The sequence below is a fragment of the Hyla sarda genome, unplaced genomic scaffold (genome assembly GCF_029499605.1).
Source record: "Hyla sarda isolate aHylSar1 unplaced genomic scaffold, aHylSar1.hap1 scaffold_1714, whole genome shotgun sequence".
NCBI lineage: Eukaryota > Metazoa > Chordata > Amphibia > Anura > Hylidae > Hyla > Hyla sarda.
The window spans coordinates 65330-73885 of NW_026608354.1; the positions used below are offsets into that span (position 1 = coordinate 65330).

The following is an 8556-nucleotide window of genomic DNA, read 5'->3' on the forward strand; positions in this document are numbered from 1 at the left end:
CTTAGCACTGTGCTGTGATGTCACTCAATACCACTGACATCACTAGGTGTAAACAACATCTCTCCTTTGCTGTGTATGTGACTATGGAGCTGTTTGGTGATGTCGTCTATTACGGCCTTCATAGAAGCAACAGGAGATTGTTGCATCCATCTTGAACCCTCAGAACTACAGTGCTATGATGTCACTCACTTCCACAGGCCTTGCAGAGTGTAAACAACAACAACCCAGCTTTGTTGTGTATGTAACCAAAGGGATTTGTGATGTCACCTAGAACCTTCACAGCAGCGACAGCTTTATGAGGAGCATCAGCACTGCTCTGCCTGAGCAGAACCATCACCGCCATAGGTTGTCAAATAACCCGGATTTAACCCACACAGGTAAGTCCAATGGGGTGCAGGCATGTCCTCTATGCTTACAGCTTCCCGTGGGTGTTGGTTTGATACCGTTTGGGGACAGCCAAGGAGGCATCTGCAGGCAACAAAGGTAGGTGTGTGCTTGTGTGTGTGTTTCCTATGCAGATCCTAAGCCCAGTGTCACATGCAAGTAGGAGGAGTAAGAAGGGTTCCTGGCAAATCCGGGTTATGGATTGCATTTAAAAAGGCCCCGTGGGAGTGCAATGGGCCCCTGTCTTGCTGCTTAGCAATAATGGTATGGGTTTAGGTTCTGCTGTGTGTACTGGTGGTTGACTGCCCCCCAGCCCAGAGTGTGCATGGAAAATTGTCTGGCAGCCTCCCTGACAGCAAGCAGTGATAGTGCCCATGAAGGGGACCTTGTTGGGCCCGCCCCTTTCACGGTTATCGCTTCTCGGCCTTTTGGCTAAGATCAAGTGTAGTATCTGTTCTTATCAGTTTAATATCTGATACGTCCCCTATCTGGGGACCATATATTAAATGGATTTTTGAGAACGGGGGCCGATTTCGAAGCTTGCTTCCGTCGCCCTATGCATTGACCCGATATGGCAGTATCTTCGGGTACAGTGCACCACCCCCTTACAGGGTTAAAAAGAAAGATTCCTACTTTCATTGCTACCTGCTTGCTGGCTAGCCAGCTAGCCAGCCCTGTGGGCCTTGCTGCTGCTGCAGCCAAAAAACAAAAGGTGGTGCTGCTGCTGCTTCTGCTGCTTCTGCTTCTGCTTGTGTCTGGCCCCTGTTGGAGCGTCCAGGCACAGGACTTCTGCTGCTGCTGACTAAATGGCCTCCTTAATTGGATCATTTGAGTAGCCAGCACACCTGTGCAGGTAGGGCATGACATGATAGGCAGCTGCCTTGATAGCGGGTGGGTGCTGAATGTTCCTAATTGACAAAATAAGATTAATGCTTATGAAGAAATATAAAATCTCATCCCTTCCCCAATATCGCGCCACACCCCTACCCCTTAATTCCCTGGTTGAACGTGATGGACATATGTCTTTTTTCGACCGTACTAACTATGTAACTATGTAACATAACATGGGGGGGGGTCTCCTGGCTGTTCACACAGGTGTGTCATTGCTGTACATTGACCATGCATTGCTTCTGTGGTATTGCAAAGGCAAAGACAAATGCTTCCAGCCATCCATTGCACTAATGGATTGGTCATCAGCTGGCTGTCTATGTCCCGCATCAATATAGACCAAAGTACAGAGGGTTAGGCTATGCTATTGTGCACCTACCTGATGCATCAGAAGGTGCGAGGCCCTTGCTAAATTCTGTGCACAGACTTTGAGATCTATGCTTTAGACTGTATCTAAACCTGCTCCAACATGGACTGACATTCTGGCCTACTTTCAGCCGATGCGACTTGTCTGTCGCTGAACAGTCGCTTTTTATGTATTCAGCACCTATGTATAATGTTGTAAAAATGCTCTAGAAGCTAAAGTCGCAGAAATGTCACACATATTTGGCCTGCAACTTTCTGTGCGACAAATTCAGACAGGAAAAATCAGTATAAATCCTTAGAAAATTATCCCCCAGTGTCTCCATCTGCTGGCGGTATTGAATAAGCATTGCTGCACTGATGGGGTATGCATTAGACGAAAAAAAAGAAGAAAAAGAAGAATAATACGCCCAGAAAAGAGGCGAAAAGGAGAAAAACGTAAAAAAACGTGAAAAAAAAGTAAGAGGAAGAGAAGGGAAAAAAAGGTGGAAATGGGTTTAAAAGTGATTTCGGCGGAGAAATATATATATATATATATATATATATATATATATATATATATATATATGCGCACACACACACATAGATATAAACGTATTCTCCGTTGAGATATTGCAGCCGCTGCTGTGTCCAGGCCCAGGAGCCTTAGCACTGTGCTGTGATGTCACTCAATACCACTGACATCACTAGGTGTAAACAACATCTCTCCTTTGCTGTGTATGTGACTATGGAGCTGTTTGGTGATGTCGTCTATTACGGCCTTCATAGAAGCAACAGGAGATTGTTGCATCCATCTTGAACCCTCAGAACTACAGTGCTATGATGTCACTCACTTCCACAGGCCTTGCAGAGTGTAAACAACAACAACCCAGCTTTGTTGTGTATGTAACCAAAGGGATTTGTGATGTCACCTAGAACCTTCACAGCAGCGACAGCTTTATGAGGAGCATCAGCACTGCTCTGCCTGAGCAGAACCATCACCGCCATAGGTTGTCAAATAACCCGGATTTAACCCACACAGGTAAGTCCAATGGGGTGCAGGCATGTCCTCTATGCTTACAGCTTCCCGTGGGTGTTGGTTTGATACCGTTTGGGGACAGCCAAGGAGGCATCTGCAGGCAACAAAGGTAGGTGTGTGCTTGTGTGTGTGTTTCCTATGCAGATCCTAAGCCCAGTGTCACATGCAAGTAGGAGGAGTAAGAAGGGTTCCTGGCAAATCCGGGTTATGGATTGCATTTAAAAAGGCCCCGTGGGAGTGCAATGGGCCCCTGTCTTGCTGCTTAGCAATAATGGTATGGGTTTAGGTTCTGCTGTGTGTACTGGTGGTTGACTGCCCCCCAGCCCAGAGTGTGCATGGAAAATTGTCTGGCAGCCTCCCTGACAGCAAGCAGTGATAGTGCCCATGAAGGGGACCTTGTTGGGCCCGCCCCTTTCACGGTTATCGCTTCTCGGCCTTTTGGCTAAGATCAAGTGTAGTATCTGTTCTTATCAGTTTAATATCTGATACGTCCCCTATCTGGGGACCATATATTAAATGGATTTTTGAGAACGGGGGCCGATTTCGAAGCTTGCTTCCGTCGCCCTATGCATTGACCCGATATGGCAGTATCTTCGGGTACAGTGCACCACCCCCTTACAGGGTTAAAAAGAAAGATTCCTACTTTCATTGCTACCTGCTTGCTGGCTAGCCAGCTAGCCAGCCCTGTGGGCCTTGCTGCTGCTGCAGCCAAAAAACAAAAGGTGGTGCTGCTGCTGCTTCTGCTGCTTCTGCTTCTGCTTGTGTCTGGCCCCTGTTGGAGCGTCCAGGCACAGGACTTCTGCTGCTGCTGACTAAATGGCCTCCTTAATTGGATCATTTGAGTAGCCAGCACACCTGTGCAGGTAGGGCATGACATGATAGGCAGCTGCCTTGATAGCGGGTGGGTGCTGAATGTTCCTAATTGACAAAATAAGATTAATGCTTATGAAGAAATATAAAATCTCATCCCTTCCCCAATATCGCGCCACACCCCTACCCCTTAATTCCCTGGTTGAACGTGATGGACATATGTCTTTTTTCGACCGTACTAACTATGTAACTATGTAACATAACATGGGGGGGGGTCTCCTGGCTGTTCACACAGGTGTGTCATTGCTGTACATTGACCATGCATTGCTTCTGTGGTATTGCAAAGGCAAAGACAAATGCTTCCAGCCATCCATTGCACTAATGGATTGGTCATCAGCTGGCTGTCTATGTCCCGCATCAATATAGACCAAAGTACAGAGGGTTAGGCTATGCTATTGTGCACCTACCTGATGCATCAGAAGGTGCGAGGCCCTTGCTAAATTCTGTGCACAGACTTTGAGATCTATGCTTTAGACTGTATCTAAACCTGCTCCAACATGGACTGACATTCTGGCCTACTTTCAGCCGATGCGACTTGTCTGTCGCTGAACAGTCGCTTTTTATGTATTCAGCACCTATGTATAATGTTGTAAAAATGCTCTAGAAGCTAAAGTCGCAGAAATGTCACACATATTTGGCCTGCAACTTTCTGTGCGACAAATTCAGACAGGAAAAATCAGTATAAATCCTTAGAAAATTATCCCCCAGTGTCTCCATCTGCTGGCGGTATTGAATAAGCATTGCTGCACTGATGGGGTATGCATTAGACGAAAAAAAAGAAGAAAAAGAAGAATAATACGCCCAGAAAAGAGGCGAAAAGGAGAAAAACGTAAAAAAACGTGAAAAAAAAGTAAGAGGAAGAGAAGGGAAAAAAAGGTGGAAATGGGTTTAAAAGTGATTTCGGCGGAGAAATATATATATATATATATATATATATATATATATATATTATATATATATATATATGCGCACACACACACATAGATATAAACGTATTCTCCGTTGAGATATTGCAGCCGCTGCTGTGTCCAGGCCCAGGAGCCTTAGCACTGTGCTGTGATGTCACTCAATACCACTGACATCACTAGGTGTAAACAACATCTCTCCTTTGCTGTGTATGTGACTATGGAGCTGTTTGGTGATGTCGTCTATTACGGCCTTCATAGAAGCAACAGGAGATTGTTGCATCCATCTTGAACCCTCAGAACTACAGTGCTATGATGTCACTCACTTCCACAGGCCTTGCAGAGTGTAAACAACAACAACCCAGCTTTGTTGTGTATGTAACCAAAGGGATTTGTGATGTCACCTAGAACCTTCACAGCAGCGACAGCTTTATGAGGAGCATCAGCACTGCTCTGCCTGAGCAGAACCATCACCGCCATAGGTTGTCAAATAACCCGGATTTAACCCACACAGGTAAGTCCAATGGGGTGCAGGCATGTCCTCTATGCTTACAGCTTCCCGTGGGTGTTGGTTTGATACCGTTTGGGGACAGCCAAGGAGGCATCTGCAGGCAACAAAGGTAGGTGTGTGCTTGTGTGTGTGTTTCCTATGCAGATCCTAAGCCCAGTGTCACATGCAAGTAGGAGGAGTAAGAAGGGTTCCTGGCAAATCCGGGTTATGGATTGCATTTAAAAAGGCCCCGTGGGAGTGCAATGGGCCCCTGTCTTGCTGCTTAGCAATAATGGTATGGGTTTAGGTTCTGCTGTGTGTACTGGTGGTTGACTGCCCCCCAGCCCAGAGTGTGCATGGAAAATTGTCTGGCAGCCTCCCTGACAGCAAGCAGTGATAGTGCCCATGAAGGGGACCTTGTTGGGCCCGCCCCTTTCACGGTTATCGCTTCTCGGCCTTTTGGCTAAGATCAAGTGTAGTATCTGTTCTTATCAGTTTAATATCTGATACGTCCCCTATCTGGGGACCATATATTAAATGGATTTTTGAGAACGGGGGCCGATTTCGAAGCTTGCTTCCGTCGCCCTATGCATTGACCCGATATGGCAGTATCTTCGGGTACAGTGCACCACCCCCTTACAGGGTTAAAAAGAAAGATTCCTACTTTCATTGCTACCTGCTTGCTGGCTAGCCAGCTAGCCAGCCCTGTGGGCCTTGCTGCTGCTGCAGCCAAAAAACAAAAGGTGGTGCTGCTGCTGCTTCTGCTGCTTCTGCTTCTGCTTGTGTCTGGCCCCTGTTGGAGCGTCCAGGCACAGGACTTCTGCTGCTGCTGACTAAATGGCCTCCTTAATTGGATCATTTGAGTAGCCAGCACACCTGTGCAGGTAGGGCATGACATGATAGGCAGCTGCCTTGATAGCGGGTGGGTGCTGAATGTTCCTAATTGACAAAATAAGATTAATGCTTATGAAGAAATATAAAATCTCATCCCTTCCCCAATATCGCGCCACACCCCTACCCCTTAATTCCCTGGTTGAACGTGATGGACATATGTCTTTTTTCGACCGTACTAACTATGTAACTATGTAACATAACATGGGGGGGGGGGGGGGTCTCCTGGCTGTTCACACAGGTGTGTCATTGCTGTACATTGACCATGCATTGCTTCTGTGGTATTGCAAAGGCAAAGACAAATGCTTCCAGCCATCCATTGCACTAATGGATTGGTCATCAGCTGGCTGTCTATGTCCCGCATCAATATAGACCAAAGTACAGAGGGTTAGGCTATGCTATTGTGCACCTACCTGATGCATCAGAAGGTGCGAGGCCCTTGCTAAATTCTGTGCACAGACTTTGAGATCTATGCTTTAGACTGTATCTAAACCTGCTCCAACATGGACTGACATTCTGGCCTACTTTCAGCCGATGCGACTTGTCTGTCGCTGAACAGTCGCTTTTTATGTATTCAGCACCTATGTATAATGTTGTAAAAATGCTCTAGAAGCTAAAGTCGCAGAAATGTCACACATATTTGGCCTGCAACTTTCTGTGCGACAAATTCAGACAGGAAAAATCAGTATAAATCCTTAGAAAATTATCCCCCAGTGTCTCCATCTGCTGGCGGTATTGAATAAGCATTGCTGCACTGATGGGGTATGCATTAGACGAAAAAAAAGAAGAAAAAGAAGAATAATACGCCCAGAAAAGAGGCGAAAAGGAGAAAAACGTAAAAAAACGTGAAAAAAAAGTAAGAGGAAGAGAAGGGAAAAAAAGGTGGAAATGGGTTTAAAAGTGATTTCGGCGGAGATATATATATATATATATATATATATATATATATATATATATATATATGCGCACACACACACATAGATATAAACGTATTCTCCGTTGAGATATTGCAGCCGCTGCTGTGTCCAGGCCCAGGAGCCTTAGCACTGTGCTGTGATGTCACTCAATACCACTGACATCACTAGGTGTAAACAACATCTCTCCTTTGCTGTGTATGTGACTATGGAGCTGTTTGGTGATGTCGTCTATTACGGCCTTCATAGAAGCAACAGGAGATTGTTGCATCCATCTTGAACCCTCAGAACTACAGTGCTATGATGTCACTCACTTCCACAGGCCTTGCAGAGTGTAAACAACAACAACCCAGCTTTGTTGTGTATGTAACCAAAGGGATTTGTGATGTCACCTAGAACCTTCACAGCAGCGACAGCTTTATGAGGAGCATCAGCACTGCTCTGCCTGAGCAGAACCATCACCGCCATAGGTTGTCAAATAACCCGGATTTAACCCACACAGGTAAGTCCAATGGGGTGCAGGCATGTCCTCTATGCTTACAGCTTCCCGTGGGTGTTGGTTTGATACCGTTTGGGGACAGCCAAGGAGGCATCTGCAGGCAACAAAGGTAGGTGTGTGCTTGTGTGTGTGTTTCCTATGCAGATCCTAAGCCCAGTGTCACATGCAAGTAGGAGGAGTAAGAAGGGTTCCTGGCAAATCCGGGTTATGGATTGCATTTAAAAAGGCCCCGTGGGAGTGCAATGGGCCCCTGTCTTGCTGCTTAGCAATAATGGTATGGGTTTAGGTTCTGCTGTGTGTACTGGTGGTTGACTGCCCCCCAGCCCCCCAGCCCAGAGTGTGCATGGAAAATTGTCTGGCAGCCTCCCTGACAGCAAGCAGTGATAGTGCCCATGAAGGGGACCTTGTTGGGCCCGCCCCTTTCACGGTTATCGCTTCTCGGCCTTTTGGCTAAGATCAAGTGTAGTATCTGTTCTTATCAGTTTAATATCTGATACGTCCCCTATCTGGGGACCATATATTAAATGGATTTTTGAGAACGGGGGCCGATTTCGAAGCTTGCTTCCGTCGCCCTATGCATTGACCCGATATGGCAGTATCTTCGGGTACAGTGCACCACCCCCTTACAGGGTTAAAAAGAAAGATTCCTACTTTCATTGCTACCTGCTTGCTGGCTAGCCAGCTAGCCAGCCCTGTGGGCCTTGCTGCTGCTGCAGCCAAAAAACAAAAGGTGGTGCTGCTGCTGCTTCTGCTGCTTCTGCTTCTGCTTGTGTCTGGCCCCTGTTGGAGCGTCCAGGCACAGGACTTCTGCTGCTGCTGACTAAATGGCCTCCTTAATTGGATCATTTGAGTAGCCAGCACACCTGTGCAGGTAGGGCATGACATGATAGGCAGCTGCCTTGATAGCGGGTGGGTGCTGAATGTTCCTAATTGACAAAATAAGATTAATGCTTATGAAGAAATATAAAATCTCATCCCTTCCCCAATATCGCGCCACACCCCTACCCCTTAATTCCCGTGGTTGAACGTGATGGACATATGTCTTTTTTCGACCGTACTAACTATGTAACTATGTAACATAACATGGGGGGGGGGGGGGTCTCCTGGCTGTTCACACAGGTGTGTCATTGCTGTACATTGACCATGCATTGCTTCTGTGGTATTGCAAAGGCAAAGACAAATGCTTCCAGCCATCCATTGCACTAATGGATTGGTCATCAGCTGGCTGTCTATGTCCCGCATCAATATAGACCAAAGTACAGAGGGTTAGGCTATGCTATTGTGCACCTACCTGATGCATCAGAAGGTGCGAGGCCCTTGCTAAATTCTGTGCA

At 46.6% G+C, this 8556-nt stretch overlaps 4 non-coding genes across 4 annotated transcripts; all 4 read left to right on the top strand.

Annotated features, from left to right (window-relative positions):
• Nucleotides 1-796: 796 nt before the first annotated feature.
• Nucleotides 797-987, top strand: LOC130312353 (U2 spliceosomal RNA). Its single transcript, XR_008860483.1, has one exon. It is a non-coding gene; the product is annotated as a U2 spliceosomal RNA (small nuclear RNA).
• Nucleotides 988-3075: 2088 nt separating this feature from the next.
• Nucleotides 3076-3266, top strand: LOC130312354 (U2 spliceosomal RNA). Its single transcript, XR_008860484.1, has one exon. It is a non-coding gene; the product is annotated as a U2 spliceosomal RNA (small nuclear RNA).
• Nucleotides 3267-5361: 2095 nt separating this feature from the next.
• LOC130312356 (U2 spliceosomal RNA) lies at nucleotides 5362-5552 on the top strand. The gene has a single exon (XR_008860485.1). It is a non-coding gene; the product is annotated as a U2 spliceosomal RNA (small nuclear RNA).
• A 2100-nt stretch (nucleotides 5553-7652) lies between these two features.
• Nucleotides 7653-7843, top strand: LOC130312357 (U2 spliceosomal RNA). Its single transcript, XR_008860486.1, has one exon. It is a non-coding gene; the product is annotated as a U2 spliceosomal RNA (small nuclear RNA).
• The last annotated feature ends 713 nt before the right edge of the window (nucleotides 7844-8556 follow it).